Below are 14901 nucleotides of genomic sequence, written 5' to 3'. Positions count from 1 at the left end.
TCCCACCAAGCACATATTTGATTTGCAAACTTAGTCTCGTGCCAACAAGCTGCTCTCCCTAATTCTCTCAATGTTCAGGTAAAAACTTAGAGAAGCAGGAAGAGAAGCTAGTTGTCATGTGACTATAAGTGCTGAGCGAGCATGCTCGCCACTATTTGGTACTCACCTAAGCCTCACAGTGCTCGAGAAGTTCGGTGCTCGACGAGTATTTTTGGAATCCTCGGGCGGGAGCGCAGATCCCCGTCCCGCACTTTTGGCGCTGTTTAGACAGCCAATTAACTTGCATGGATTGCTTGCCAGTCACTGTAATGCAGTAGCCATGTTGATTGTGGCATTGCAGTGATTGGCTAGCCGCACAGCGTCATCGGGTCGATTTAAGATCTGAGACCGTATGCTCACCACAGTAGTTTATGGGAGGAAAAGACACTACATAGTAGACGAGCACACCTCCAGTATAGAAAAGTATGAAAAAAAGTTTATTGAACAAGACATGATAAAAACATTTAAAAAAAAGGCCGTATGCTCACCACAGTCTACTCTGGACACAGGCAGAGTAGGGAGAGGTGCTGCTTAGCGACAAAGAGAATTGGTGCTTGTTTCTGTGTGAGGTATTTCACAGCATTACAAATCTACACTAACAGTCCTTTTAACCCCTTAATAACATCTGACGTACTAATACGCGTCTGTGCCCTGGGACTTAAGAGCCAGACCCGTATTAGTACGTCATCGCGATCGCGCGCGCACACAGGCTGTGCGGGCGCGATCGCCGCCGGGTGTCAGCTGATTGTCACAGCTGACACCCGGTACTATGTGCAGGGAGCGGTCCTGCACCGTTCCCAGCACATTAACCCCCGCGATGCTGCGATCGAAGTCGATCGCGGCATTGCGGGGGCAAGGGGAGGTGATCGGCGATACTCACCTCCTCTTCCGGCTTCCAGCTCAGTCTGCAAAGGCTTCCCGGGTGTTGCCATGACGACCCGATGTCGTCATGACAACATCCGGGTCACCAGAGAGCAGGAAGATTGCTTGGACATGCGCAGTGCATCTCCAAGCAATCTTCACACTGTGCACTTCTGACAGCCTTCATGGCATAGGGATGGTGCTCCATTCCTGTGCCATGCAGGCGATCAGAAAAAAAAAAGTGAAAGTCCCAGAGTGGGACAAAGTAATAAAGTGTATAAACCGTGTGAAAGTGGAAAAAAAAAAAAAAAATGTGCAAAAATATTATAAAAAAATAAAAAAAATAATACACCAAAAATAAAAATATAATGTACCCATCAATAAATATTATTATAAAAAAAATAAAAAAAAAACAATAAAAGTACACATATTTGGTATCACCGCGTCCGGAACAACCTGACCTATAAAACTGTCCCACTAGTTAACCCCTTCAGTGAACACGGTAAAAAAAAAAAAAAAAAAAACGAAGCAAAAAACAATGCTTTATCACCATACCGCCAAACAAAAAGTGGAATAACACGCGATCAAAAAGACGCATATAAATAAAAATGATACCGCTGAAAACGTCATCTCGTCCCGCAAAAAACAAGCCGCCATACAGCTCCATCAGCCGAAAAATAAAAAAGTTATAGCTCTCAGAATAAAGCGATACAAAAAAATATTTTTTTCTATAAAATAGCTTTTATTGTGTATAAGCGCCAAAACATAGAAAAATGATACAAATGTGGTACCGCTGTAAACGTACTGACCCGAAGAATAAAGCTACCTCATTAATTTTACTACACGCGGAACAGAATAAAAAAAAAAAAAAAAAAAAAACAATTCCTGAATTGTTGGTTTTTGTTTATTCTGCCTCCCAAAAATCGGAATAGAAAGCGATCAAAAAATGTCACGTGCCTGAAAATGGCACCAATAACAACGTCAAGTCATCCCGCAAAAAACGAGCCGTCACATGACTGTCTGCCAAAATCTGGAAAATTATAGCTCTCAAAATATGGCGATGCAAAAACTAGATTTTACAAAAAATGCGTCTTTTAGTGTGTGACAGCTGTCAGTCATAAAAACCCCATATGATTCTGGCATTGCTGTAATCACACCGACCCGAAGAATAAAGTCGTCTAATCACTTATACCGCACAAGGAACGGCGTCAAAAATAAACTCTTGGGTTAGGATTGGGCTAGGGTTAGGGCTGGGTTTGGGGCTAGGGTTGTGCTGGGGCTAGGGTTGTGCTGGGGCTAGGGTTGTGCTGGGGCTAGGGTTGTGCTGGGGTTAGGGCTGGGGTTGGGGTTAGGGTTGGGGTTGGGGTTAGGGTTGTGATGGGGTTGGGATTTTTTTCAAAAGTAAGAAAAAAAGATGACGATATGGCGACTAGTGTTGAGCGCAAGTGCTCGCTACTTGAGTTTGCATCGGGTGCTCTGGTATGCATTGAGTATTGTGGGTATTTGAGTGACATGCTCGAGTCTCTGCCCTATATGCTTCGCAGCCAAAAAAACTTTACGGGGATTGCCTGCCATGCACGAGCGATCCCCGCATGTTTTTTTTTGGGTGTCTAATAACCGTGAAACATGCGGAGCAGGGACTCGAGCATGTCACTCGAGCACACGCTGTACATGGTGCATACCTGAGCACCCGATGCAAACTCAAGTAGCGAGCACTTGCGCTCAAGACTAATGACAACTTATTCAATATGATGACCTAATGTAAACAAATTCTGTGTCGTACCTCTGGGTTCAAAATGTTCACTATACACCTTAATAAAATCCTTGAGGGGTATAGTTTCCAAAATGGGGTCACTTGTGGGGGAGCTCCACTGTTTAGGCACATCACGGGTTCGCCAAACGCGACATGGTGTCCACTAACAAATTGAATGGAAAATCGGCTCAAATTGTTAGCGCACGCCATGTTGCGTTTGGAGAGCCCCTGTGTGCCCAAACATTGGAGCTCCCCCACAAGTGACCCCATTTTGGAAACTAGACCGCCCCAATGCACCTATCTAGATGCATAGTGAGCACTTGGAACCCCCAGGTGCTTCACAAGTTGATTCATAAAAATGAAAAAGTGTTTTTTTTTTCACTTTTTCATTTTTACGAATCAATTTGTGAAGCACCTGGGGGTTCCAAGTGCTCACTATGCATCTAGAAAGGTGCCTTGGGGGGTCTAGTTTCCAAAATGGGGTCACTTGTGGGGGAGCTCCAAAGTTTGGGCACAGAGGGGCTCTCCAAACGCAACATGGTGTCCGCTAACAATTTGAGCCTATTTTCCATTCAATTTGTTAGCGGATACCATGTTGCATTTGGAGAGTCCCTGTGTGCCCAAACATTGGAGCTCCCCCACAAGTGACCCCATTTTGGAAACTAGACCCCCCAAGGCACCTAGCTAGATGCACAGTGAGCACTTGGAACCCCCAGGCGCTTCACAAATTGATTCATAAAAATGAAAAAGTGTTTTTTTTTTTCATTTTTACAAATCAATTTGTGAAGCACCTGGGGGTTCCAAGTGCTCACTATGCATCTAGATAGGTGCCTTGGGGGTCTAGTTTCTAAAATGGGGTCACTTGTGGGGGAGCTCCAAAGTTTGGGCACACAAGGGCTGTCCAAACACAACATGGTGTCCGCTAATTATTCAAGCAAATTTTACAATCAAAAAGTCAAATGGCGCTCCTTCCCTTCCGAGCCCTGCCGTGCGCCCAAACAGTGTTTTTTCCCCACATATTGGGTATCTGTGTGCCCAGGGGAAATTGCACAACAAATTTTGGGGTCAATTTTTTCTTGTTATCCCTTGTGAAAATAAAAAAAATTGGGTCTAAAGTAACATTTTTGTGAAATAAGTGAAATGTTCATTTTTTTCTTCCACATTCAAAAAATTCCTGTGAAGCACCTGAAGGGTTAATAAAGTTCTTGAATGTGGTTTTGAGCACCTTGAGGGGTGCAGTTTTTAGAATGGTGTCACTTTTGGGTATTTTCTGTCATAAAGACCTCTCAAAGTGACTTCAAATGTGACGTGGTCCCTAAAAAAATGGTTTTGTAAATTTTGTTGGAAAAATGAGAAATCGCTGCTCAACTTTTAACCCTTATAGCTCCCTAACAAAAAAAAATTTTGGTTCCAAAATTGTGCTGATGTAAAGTAGGCATGTGGGAAATGTTATTTATTAACTCTTTTGTGTGACATATCTCTCTGATTTCAGGGCTTAAAAATTCAAATTTTGAAAATTGCAAAATTTTCAAAATTTTCGCCAAATTTCCGTTTTTTTCACAAATAAACGCAAGTGATATCGAAGAAATTTTTCCACAATCATGAAGTACAATATGTCACGAAAAAATAATCTCAGAATCAGGGGGATCCGTTGAAGCGTTCCAGAGTAATTACCTCATAAAGTGACAGTGGTCAGAATTGTAAAAATTGGCCTGGTCATTAACGTGCAAACCACCCTCGGGGCTTAAGGGGTTTAGGAGTAGGTCTCCTATACTGCTATTGCATATATGTTATATTACCCCCAGCGGCCTTCAATGACAAAACGCCAGCAGCCAGGACCTCCATGGTGTAGAGACAGTTCATGCCACGTGTCCAGCGTGCATACCACAATAGTTGTAAAGGCACAGAGGAATCACAGAGGACGCTGGTACGGTGGCAAGGGTAGTCCTTCAGCATCTTCCAAAACTTTTCCCTCCTTGACAGAGTAACTTGAGCGTCAGGGCCTGGGCACTCTAAGGGTTTGAGAAAACTGTCCCAGACCTTTGACAGCATTCCCCTGCCCCTGCTGCATCTTTCTTTCATCCTTCGCCTGTACTCCTTGGTTGTCCAAGAAGCTGTGACCTCTGCCACCAGCGTTGTCAGATGGGAATTTTTATAATAATTCTTCAACAAGGTCAATCTGGTACTACAACATACAACATAGGATTGGGTCTCCTTTACTGTTATTGCATATGCAGCAAGTTTAAGGGCTGCCAAAAATTATGACGCACTCCAATACCAATTTGAAGAGACGTAGCGGAGGGCCTCAGTTTACATGTATTTTGTATTATTAAGGAGTGCGTCTCCTATCCTGTTATTCCATATGCAGAAAGTTCAAGAGCAGCCAAAAAGTAGGACGCACTCCAATACCAATTTGAAGAGACATAGTGGAGGGTCTCAGTTAAAAATGTAATTTCTATTATTAAGGAGTGGGTCTCCCAGACTGGTAATGGCCATGCACTAAGTGCATGGTCTGAAAAACATTGACCCCTGGGGGGTGCACATATACAATATGTAAAGTTAGAGGTATGCCTCTAAAAATAGTTCCCACAGGCATCATAAACACCCTTAAAAAAATGATGCGGGTGTGGCATAATGGTCACCCTGGTGATATGGTGGTGGAAGATGAGGAGAAGGAAGCGAGCGACCTAAAATAGAAGAAATCCTGAAGCGTATACCCATGTTTGGGTGTGAAGGGTTGCATTGGAATAGACCCCCAAAAAATAAACACTGGATTTAACTTTATGTTCCACTGCTATTATCCGTTGGTGTTGAGAAGTCTGGCACAATCCAGCCCTTGCTAATTTTGATAAGACTCAGCCGGTCAGCATTTTCAATATACTGCCCCCGGCGGCACTAAAAACCCTCTCTGACAAAACGCTAGCGGCAGGGCTGGCCAGGACCTCCAAGGTATAGAGAGTCAGTTCTTGACACGAGTCCAGCTTGGACACCCAATAGTTGTAAGGCAAAGAGGAGTCACAAAGGATGCTGATGTGGTCACTAAGGTAGCCCTTGAGCATATTCCAAAACTTTTCCCTCCTTGTCAGAGTAACCCGCGTATCAGGGCCTGGGCACTGTCCCAGACCTTTGTTCCCCGCATCTGGTTTGTGTCTCCGTCACCTATACTCCTTGGTTGTCCAATGAACTGTGACCTCTGCCGCCAGCGTTATCAGATGGGAATATTCTAAATCCTTTTTGTACTGCAACATTTAATTAGACCTCTCCACCAAGGGAAGGAGAGATAGAAAGTGTGGGTCTAGAAGTTCTCCTTGTTGTGTGGGTCTAGATCCATACACACAGAAATCTATGTGCCATCAATACCCAGCAGCTTATGAACAATCTACCGTCATCTTTTCTCCCATCCTCTCCCTCTCCTGTCCAGACTCAGCATTGTCACACTATAACAACACATTGCAGAGTCCCCTGGATGAAGCAGCACCTGCTACATGCAGAATGACCCGGCATAGAAGGCAGCCCTGGCACAATATGCAAACATGTTTTCTCCAGCGCTGCTCAAGGTGCGCTGAGAGTCTGTGGAGAATATCATTTTCAGCAGAAGACTTCATCCACTATAAGTTCATGCTCAAAACTTACAACTCTGCTCTCCATCTAGCTAAACATGTTTACTTTACCATCTTCATCATATCTCTAGCCAACAATCCTAAACGACTTTTTGAAACCTTCTACTCCCTCCTGAGCTCTAAAGTACAGGCCCCGGTCACCAACCTAAGTGCTGACAGTCTGGCTACTTATTTCCTACAAAAAAATCAATCATATCCGTCAAGACAATTTTGCAGAATGCCCTCAGAATCGGGATTTCTTTCTCTCTCGCACCTCAAGTTCACTTTCTATCTTCGAGCCTGTCACAGAAAAAAAAGTGACCAGACTCCTCTCTTCTTCTCGTCCTACAACCTGCAACAGTGACCCTATTCCCTCATATCTCCTTCAGTCCCTTTCCCCAGTTGTCAATACCCACCTAAAATATTTAACCTCGCTCTTTCTTTGGGTATCTTTCCCTCTTCATTCAAACATGCAATCATAATCCCTTTACTTAAAGAGCCATCCCTGGACTTGAACTGCGCTGCTAATTACAGACTGGTCTCTAATCTTCCTTTCATCTCTAAACTCCTGGAACGCTTGGTTCACTCCCATTTCATCTGCTATCTCTCAGATAGCAATCTTCTCGACGCTTTACAATCTAGTTTCCGCTCTTCACACTACTGAAACTGCCCTTACTAAAATCTCTAATGATCTACTAACAACAAAATCCAATGGTCACTACTCCCTGCTGTTTCTCCTGGATCTCTCTGCCGCATTTGACACTGTGGATCACCAGCATCTCCTCACTATGTCCCGCTCTATAGGCCTCAAGGAAACAGCTCTTTCTTGGTTCTCCTTCTATCTCTGACTGCTCCTTTACAGTATCTTTTGCCGGCTCTTCTTCTAACCTTCCCCTTACCATCTGGATTCATCAAGGCTCAGTCCTATGCCCCCTCCTCTTCTCTTTGTATAATGCCCCTATTGGACAAACCATCAGCAGATTTGGTTTCCAGCATCATCTCTTCATCTCTGCTGATGACACCCAATTATACACCTCTTCACCTGACATCACCCTCTCTCTAATACAAAATACCAGTGCTTGTCTTTCTGCTGTCTCTAACATCATGTCCTCTCTCTATGTGAATCTGTATCTCTCCAAAACTGAACTCCTTGTGTTTCCTCCCTCTACTAACCTACCAATACCTGACTTTGCAATTTCCTGAGGTGGTGCCAACATAACTCCCAAGCAGCACGCCCGCTGTCTTGGAGTCATATTTGACACACAACTTTCCTTTATTCCCCATATACAATCACCCACTCGCTCATGTCACCTTCACCTTAAAAACATCTCCAGAATCCGACCTTTTCTCACCTTTGATACTACAAAAACACATACTGTCGCTCTTATTCACTCTCGTTTGGACTACTGCAACTCTCTTCTAATCGGTCTCCCTCTAAACAAACTTTCTCCTCTCCAATCCATTCGGAATCCAGCTGATAGGGTTGTATTTCTATCAGGCCGCTTCACCGATGCCTCTACCCTGTGCCAGTCTTTGTACTCCTTACCCATTCACTAGAGAATACAAAACAAATTCATCTCTCTCACCCACAAAGCTCTACACAGTTCTGCACTGCCCTATATCTCATCCCTCATTTCTGTCTATCACCCTTCCTGTGCCCTCCGTTCTGCAACTGATCTAAGACTAATATACTCCTTAATCTGAACCTCACACCTCCGTCTCCAAGACTTCACTCGTGCCGCACCAGTTTGCTGCACTACCCCAAACGATGTGACTAATATCTAGTCCCCATGTTTTTAAAGATGCTTTAAAAACACATCTGACAAGCCTATCACCGCAACTCCACATACTCGGTACCCAATAGCACACAGTAACTGCACTTAGATAGATACTGGCTGATGACCATGTTCTACCTTTTGTGTCCCCCTATTTCCATATAGATTGTAAGCTTGCGAGCAGGGCCCCTCACTCCTCCTATAACTGTTGAATTGTGATACATTATATTGTTTTCATTGTCTGTACATGTCCCTACTTGTAAAGTGCTGTGGAATATGTTGGCACTATATAAATAAAAAAAATTTTTATTAAGTGTGACCAGCTAGTAATTATTGTTGCCCAAAATGCGTACAACGCGAGAATCACGGTAAAGGCAGCGGAACATAGAGTCAGCCATGTTTGCCAGACTGCCAAAAGCCAAGACTTTTCTATCACGACCAAGAGGATGACGGTCCATGCTCTCCTCCTCACCCTCCTCCTCAGGCCATCCACGCTGAACAGACGGTATGAATGTGGTGTGGGTAGTACCATCTGTAGCGCAGGAAACCAGCTGCTGTTACACCCAATCCGCATTGAGATGAGATGAGGCTGAGGTGTGTTGGATCACTCAGTATAGTGCCTTGCTCCATCTCACTGTGCTCTGCCTGTAATGACACCACTTTAATTGTGAGCAGCGGGCATTACAGTAGACAGAGAAGCAGGATGGTGGCGCTAATTATGGCGTTATCGCCACTCACCATCTTGGTGGATTCCTCAAAGTTTTGGAGGATGGCACAGATGTCAGACATCCATGCTGTTAGAACCTTGCTCTTAGTTTTTTTTTCCTTTGCTGGTCACATGACCTTGTTGGCCTATTTAAGCCTGCTCCGCCCTTCTGGCTTTGCTGGACTTCATTGTATATCTACTTTCTAGCTAGCCTGTGCTCTGTGTCTTGCTCTGTTAGTTTGCTTGGTCTACTGACCTCTATGTTCTATATATTTTGTTTGTTCGTCTGTCTGCTACTATTTCTGTTAGGAGGTGTCCCATATTCCTCCCAGTCCTTAGTACTTGTAGGGATTCCTTCCCCACATCTATAGGTCTCCGTACAGACTAGCTTAGGACTTTAGCAGGTCTGATCGCAAGATCAGGTCCCCTGTTACATCGTAGGGATTAAGCTGAGTTCTATCGTAGGGACAGATCTCCTCTCTTTCCTTAGCTGTGGTAGCAGAACATAACAGTAAGTCCAGCCTGCAAATTCTCTAAGGAAAGATTTTTCTGTTCCATCATGGTGTCGGTTCAGGATTTGGTTCATCGCCTGCAGGGACTCTCTCTGGAGGTGGCCGAGCTCCGTCAGCACGTGAGTAACTGTCCTGGAGCACATTTCTTGGAGCCTAAGGTATGTTTGCCGGATTTATTTTTTGGTGAACACCGAGAATTTTTTTTCATTTAAAAATGCTTGCTTATTGTATTTTTGTTTGAGACCTAAGTCCTCTGGGGATGAATCCCAGCGCGTAGGGTTCATAATGTCACTTTTGCGCAAAAAGCCTCAGGAGTGGGCCTTTTCTTTGCAACCTAGTGATACATGCTTCAGATCAGTGGATAGTTTTTTTTCTGCTTTGGGACTATTATATGATGATCCTGACCGTGTCGCATCAGCTGAGACTGAGTTGAGACGTTTAAAACAAGGATCAGGTAATGTGGAAAAATATTGTACTCATTTCCGTCGTTGGTCTACTCAAACAGGGTGGAACGATTCTGCTCTGAAAAGTCTTTTTCTTGCTGGGCTCAGTGAAAGGGTTAAAGACCTGCTAATTGCTTATCCTACACCTGAAGATTTGCAACAGGCTATGCAATTAGCTATACGGGTGGATAGAAGACTGCGTGCAAGGGTTAATGAGAGCAAATCCTCTGCTATGTCAGTTTCTGGTTATGAGAATGTGTGTACTAACAGTGGTGAACCGATGGAGATTGGATCGGTGACACCTCGCTCTCAAGAAAAAGACCGTCGATTTTCTGAAGGCTTGTGTTTCTATTGCGGAAAATCTGGTCATTTGATTAAAGGCTGTGAGCTTCGTATGAAGAAAGAAAAAAAAATGGTCAGTCACGCCCGTATTGCCTGTTTAAATTCCAAGGGTATATTTTTAGCTGCTTCCACGATTGCTCAGAAAAAATTAATGGAATTTCGGGTATTTGTTGATTGCGGGTCTACTCTGAATGTAATTGATGGGGGATTCGTGGAAAGACTCAATTTAAAACCTGAACCTTTATCATCCCCCATTGCTGTGGTTTCTGTGGATGGTTCCCCTTTGAAGAATATTACTCTCAAGGTCTGTGAATTTCCTCTCACTATTAATGGTGTTCACCATGAGAAATTGGATTTGGTAGTTTTGAATAACTTGCCTTCTCCAGTAATATTGGGATTGCCCTGGTTAAAATTTCACAATCCTGTACTGGATTGGTCTACCAGTGAAATTAAATCCTGGAGCCATAAATGTTATGACAAGTGTTGTAACGGGCGTATTGCAGCTTTGGATAGGGGAGAATTGCCTGTTCCTATTCAGGATTTTTGGAGAGTTTTTTCTGAGAAGGAATCGCAGGTTTTGCCTCCCCATAGAGACTATGATTGTTCTATTGAATTTGTCCCTGGAGCGACTCTTCCTAAAAGTCGTTTATTTAACCTTACTATTCCTGAGAGGAAGGCTTTGGAGGAATACATACAGACAAGTTTGGCCGCCGGTCACATTAGGCCCTCTAAGTCTCCTGTGGCGGTTGGATTTTTTTTTGTGAAAAAAAAGGACGGCGGTTTACGTCCTTGTCTGGATTTTCGTGAGATTAACAAAATTACTGTACGCAATCCTTACCCACTGCCATTGATTCCTGATCTGTTTAACCAGTTAATGGGGGCCAAGTGGTTCTCTAAAATTGACCTTAAGGGGGCATACAATCTGTTGCGCATGAAGGAGGGTGACGAATGGAAGACTGCTTTTAACACTCCTGTGGGTCATTTTGAGAATCTGGTTATGCCTTTTGGTCTTACTAATGCTCCTGCATTTTTTCAGAATCTGATTAATGACATCCTTAGACCTTTGATCGGCAAAAATGTGGTTGTGTATTTGGATGACATTTTGATTTATTCGCCGGATCTGGAGTCTCATTGGCGGAGCGTGCGTGAGGTATTACAGTTATTAATGGACAATTCGCTTTTTGCTAAGCTGGAGAAATGTGAGTTCGCTGTACAGAGAATTAGTTTTTTGGGCTACATTATCTCCAGCAAAGGTTTTGAGATGGATCCGGTTAAGGTTCAGGCTGTGCAGGAATGGCCTAGGCCTATTGGTTTGAAATCGATACAGAGGTTTTTGGGTTTCGCCAATTACTACAGAAAATTCATAAAAAATTTTTCTAGTATTGTCAAACCTCTGACTGATCTCACCAGGAAAGGTGCTGATGCTGTTCAGTGGTCTTCTGAGGCCATTGAAGCTTTTGTGTATCTCAAGGAGAGGTTCACCTCTGCTCCCATCCTTATGCAGCCTGATGTTACTAGGCCGTTTTTGGTTGAGGTTGATGCTTCCTCTGTGGGGGTTGGCGCAGTATTGTCTCAGGATAACGGGGATGGATTACATCCCTGTGCCTTTTTTTCAAAAAAATTTTCGGATACTGAACTGAATTACGATATTGGTAATCGGGAATTATTGGCTATTAAACTCGCATTTGAACACTGGCGCCACTTCTTGGAAGGTGCGGAATTTCCCGTTCAGGTTCTTACGGATCATAAAAATCTGATATATCTTGATGCTGCCAAGCGCCTGAATGCCCGTCAGGCTAGGTGGGCACTGTTTTTCTCGCGGTTTAATTTCTCCGTTACTTACATCCCTGGTACTAAGAATGTTAAGGCGGATGCCTTGTCTCGCAGTTTTTCTCCCATAGTCGGTGCTGAGAAAGAGGAGAACATTTTACAAGAAGGTGTTGTGATAGCTGCTTTGGACTCCGTTTTGGAAAATGAGATTCTTAAAGCACAGGAGAATGCCCCTTCTAACACTCCTCATGGGAGGTTGTTTGTGCCTGGGACCTTTAGGAGAGATTTGTTTGTTGAGTGTCACGAATCTCGGTTGGCAGGTCATCCCGGAATCTCTGAGACCAAGAGACTTGTGGGTCGCAGTTTTTGGTGGCCTGGATGGCAGAAGGAAGTCATTAAGTGGGTGCGTCAATGTACTATATGTGCTAGATCTAAGTCCTCACATACTCCTGCTGCGGGGTTGCTTTGTCCTTTGGAGGTTCCCAGTGCTCCTTGGACACATTTGGCTATGGACTTTATAACTGACCTTCCCCCCTCTGAGGGTTTTACTGTCATCTGGGTGGTCGTGGACCGTTTTAGCAAGATGTGTCACTTGGTTCCCTTTGTCAAACTGCCCTGCGCTAAAACTCTCGCTAAGGCCTTTGTCAAGGAAATTGTCAGACTTCATGGCGTTCCTACTGACATTGTTTCTGATAGGGGTCCTCAGTTCGTGGCTCGTTTTTGGCGTGCCTTTTGTGACAGGTTGGGAGTTCATTTATCGTTCTCGTCCGGATATCATCCTGAATCTAATGGCCAGACAGAAAGGAAAAACCAGGATGTTGAGCAGTTCTTGCGTTGTTTTGTGACAGACAATCAAGAGGGGTGGTCTGAGTTTCTGCCACTTGCTGAATTTGCTCTGAACAATCATACATCTTCTTCTGCTGGTTGTTCGCCTTTTTTTTGTTGTTCTGGGAGACATCCGTCGTTTGGGTCGTTCTCCAAGTTGGGATCTGCCGTGCCTGAGGAGGAGAATTTTTCCGGTGATTTGGAGAGAGTTTGGACGGATGTGCGTGGTAATCTTCAGGAGGCCAACAGAAAATCTAAGGACTACTTTGATAGGAAACGACAGGAGGTTTTGTTCGCTGTTGGTGACATGGTTTGGTTGTCCTCTAGGAATCTGCGGTTGAGGATTCCTTCTAAGAAATTGGGTCCCAAGTTTGTAGGGCCCTTTAAGGTGCTTCAGGTTGTCAACCAATCTACTGTTAGGTTGGAGGTTCCTACCTCCTGGAGAATTAATCCGGTATTTCATGTCTCTCTGTTGAAAAAAGCTGTTGTTTCGGATTGTGACGCCTCTGCCTCTGTTCCTCCGGTGGTGGAGGACGGGGAATATGAAATTTCTCGCATCCTTAACTCTAGACTGTATAGAGGTAGTTTGCAGTATCTAGTGGCCTGGAAAGGTTTCGGACCCGAGGATAACTCTTGGGTGAGGTCGGATGATGTTTCCGCGTCCAGACTTATCAGAGCGTTTCACAGGAGATTTCCTGATAAGCCTGGTCCTAGGGGATCCGGAGGATCCTCTTAGAAGGGGGGGTACTGTTAGAACCTTGCTCTTAGTTTTTTTTTCCTTTGCTGGTCACATGACCTTGTTGGCCTATTTAAGCCTGCTCCGCCCTTCTGGCTTTGCTGGACTTCATTGTATATCTACTTTCTAGCTAGCCTGTGCTCTGTGTCTTGCTCTGTTAGTTTGCTTGGTCTACTGACCTCTATGTTCTATATATTTTGTTTGTTCGTCTGTCTGCTACTATTTCTGTTAGGAGGTGTCCCATATTCCTCCCAGTCCTTAGTACTTGTAGGGATTCCTTCCCCACATCTATAGGTCTCCGTACAGACTAGCTTAGGACTTTAGCAGGTCTGATCGCAGGATCAGGTCCCCTGTTACATCGTAGGGATTAAGCTGAGTTCTATCGTAGGGACAGATCTCCTCTCTTTCCTTAGCTCTGGTAGCAGAACATAACACATGCTCACTCATCAGGTCTTATGAGTGGAGGCTGACCTGAATATCAATGGGCGTGTTGAAGCTGGTACTCAACAACTGCCCTCTGCTGCCCACAAATCATTCCCAACATATGCAACCAATGTGTGGCGACATCACTTACCAGTTGGTGAGCTGGAAGCTGCAAACGCTGCTTAAGTACGGCAAGGGCTGCGGAAACTGTTGCTGACTTTCTGAAATGGGCACACATGTGCGTACTTTCACAAGCAGCTCAGGCAGATCCAGGTAGGTTTTGCAAAACTGCTGAACTACTATGTTGAGCATATGGGCCAGGCATGGTATGTGTGCGAGGTTGCCAAGCCTCAGAGCAGCCACCAGGTTCCGGCCATTGTTACACACGACCATGCCTGGCTGTAGGTTCAGTGGTGAGAACCACAGATCATCCTGCTGTTACAGCTTTCAACAACTCTGCAGAGGTGTGTGCTTGTCAACTAAGCATACTGTCCAGCTCATTGTTATTGTAACCCCAAAAAGATACAGCAAATTATGTGCTCTCAAATCCAAATGACCCAATCCCTTCTGAGCCCCACAGTGTGACTAAACCACATATAGCATCCATGTTTTTGGCAGGGGTATAATTTACAAAATTGGGTCACTGGAGTTGGAATTCTTCTCTTCTAATACTTAGGGGCTTTGTACATGAAGTAAGCAAACAATTCAAAGAATATCAGCGCTCGAAGAGGCAAATAGCGCTCCTTCTCTTCCGATTCTCACCGTGTGGCTATGCAGTACTGTACAGCCACATCTGGGGTATTGCCACATTCAGCAGAAATAGTGTGACAAATTTTGGTGCCAATTTTACCCATTTCCTCTTTTTAAAATGTAAAATCTGGGGTTGAAACAAAATTTTTGTGTTAAAAATGTTATTATTCTTTCTTCACCACCGAACGGTATAAATTTTTGTGAGGCTCATATGGCGTCAATATGATCAGTGCACCCCTAGATGAAATAATTGAAAAGTGTAGCATGTAAAATGACATCACTTATAGGGTTGTTCTACTGTTCTGACACCTCAGGGGCTCTGCCAATGTGACATGGCACCCTCAAACTATTCCAGCAAAATCTGTTG

The sequence above is a fragment of the Phyllobates terribilis genome, unplaced genomic scaffold (assembly GCF_046119375.1).
Source record: "Phyllobates terribilis strain yellow unplaced genomic scaffold, ASM4611937v1 Scaffold_322__1_contigs__length_2175068, whole genome shotgun sequence".
In the NCBI taxonomy this organism is placed as follows: domain Eukaryota; kingdom Metazoa; phylum Chordata; class Amphibia; order Anura; family Dendrobatidae; genus Phyllobates; species Phyllobates terribilis.
Note: the sequence above shows the minus strand (reverse complement) of the source record.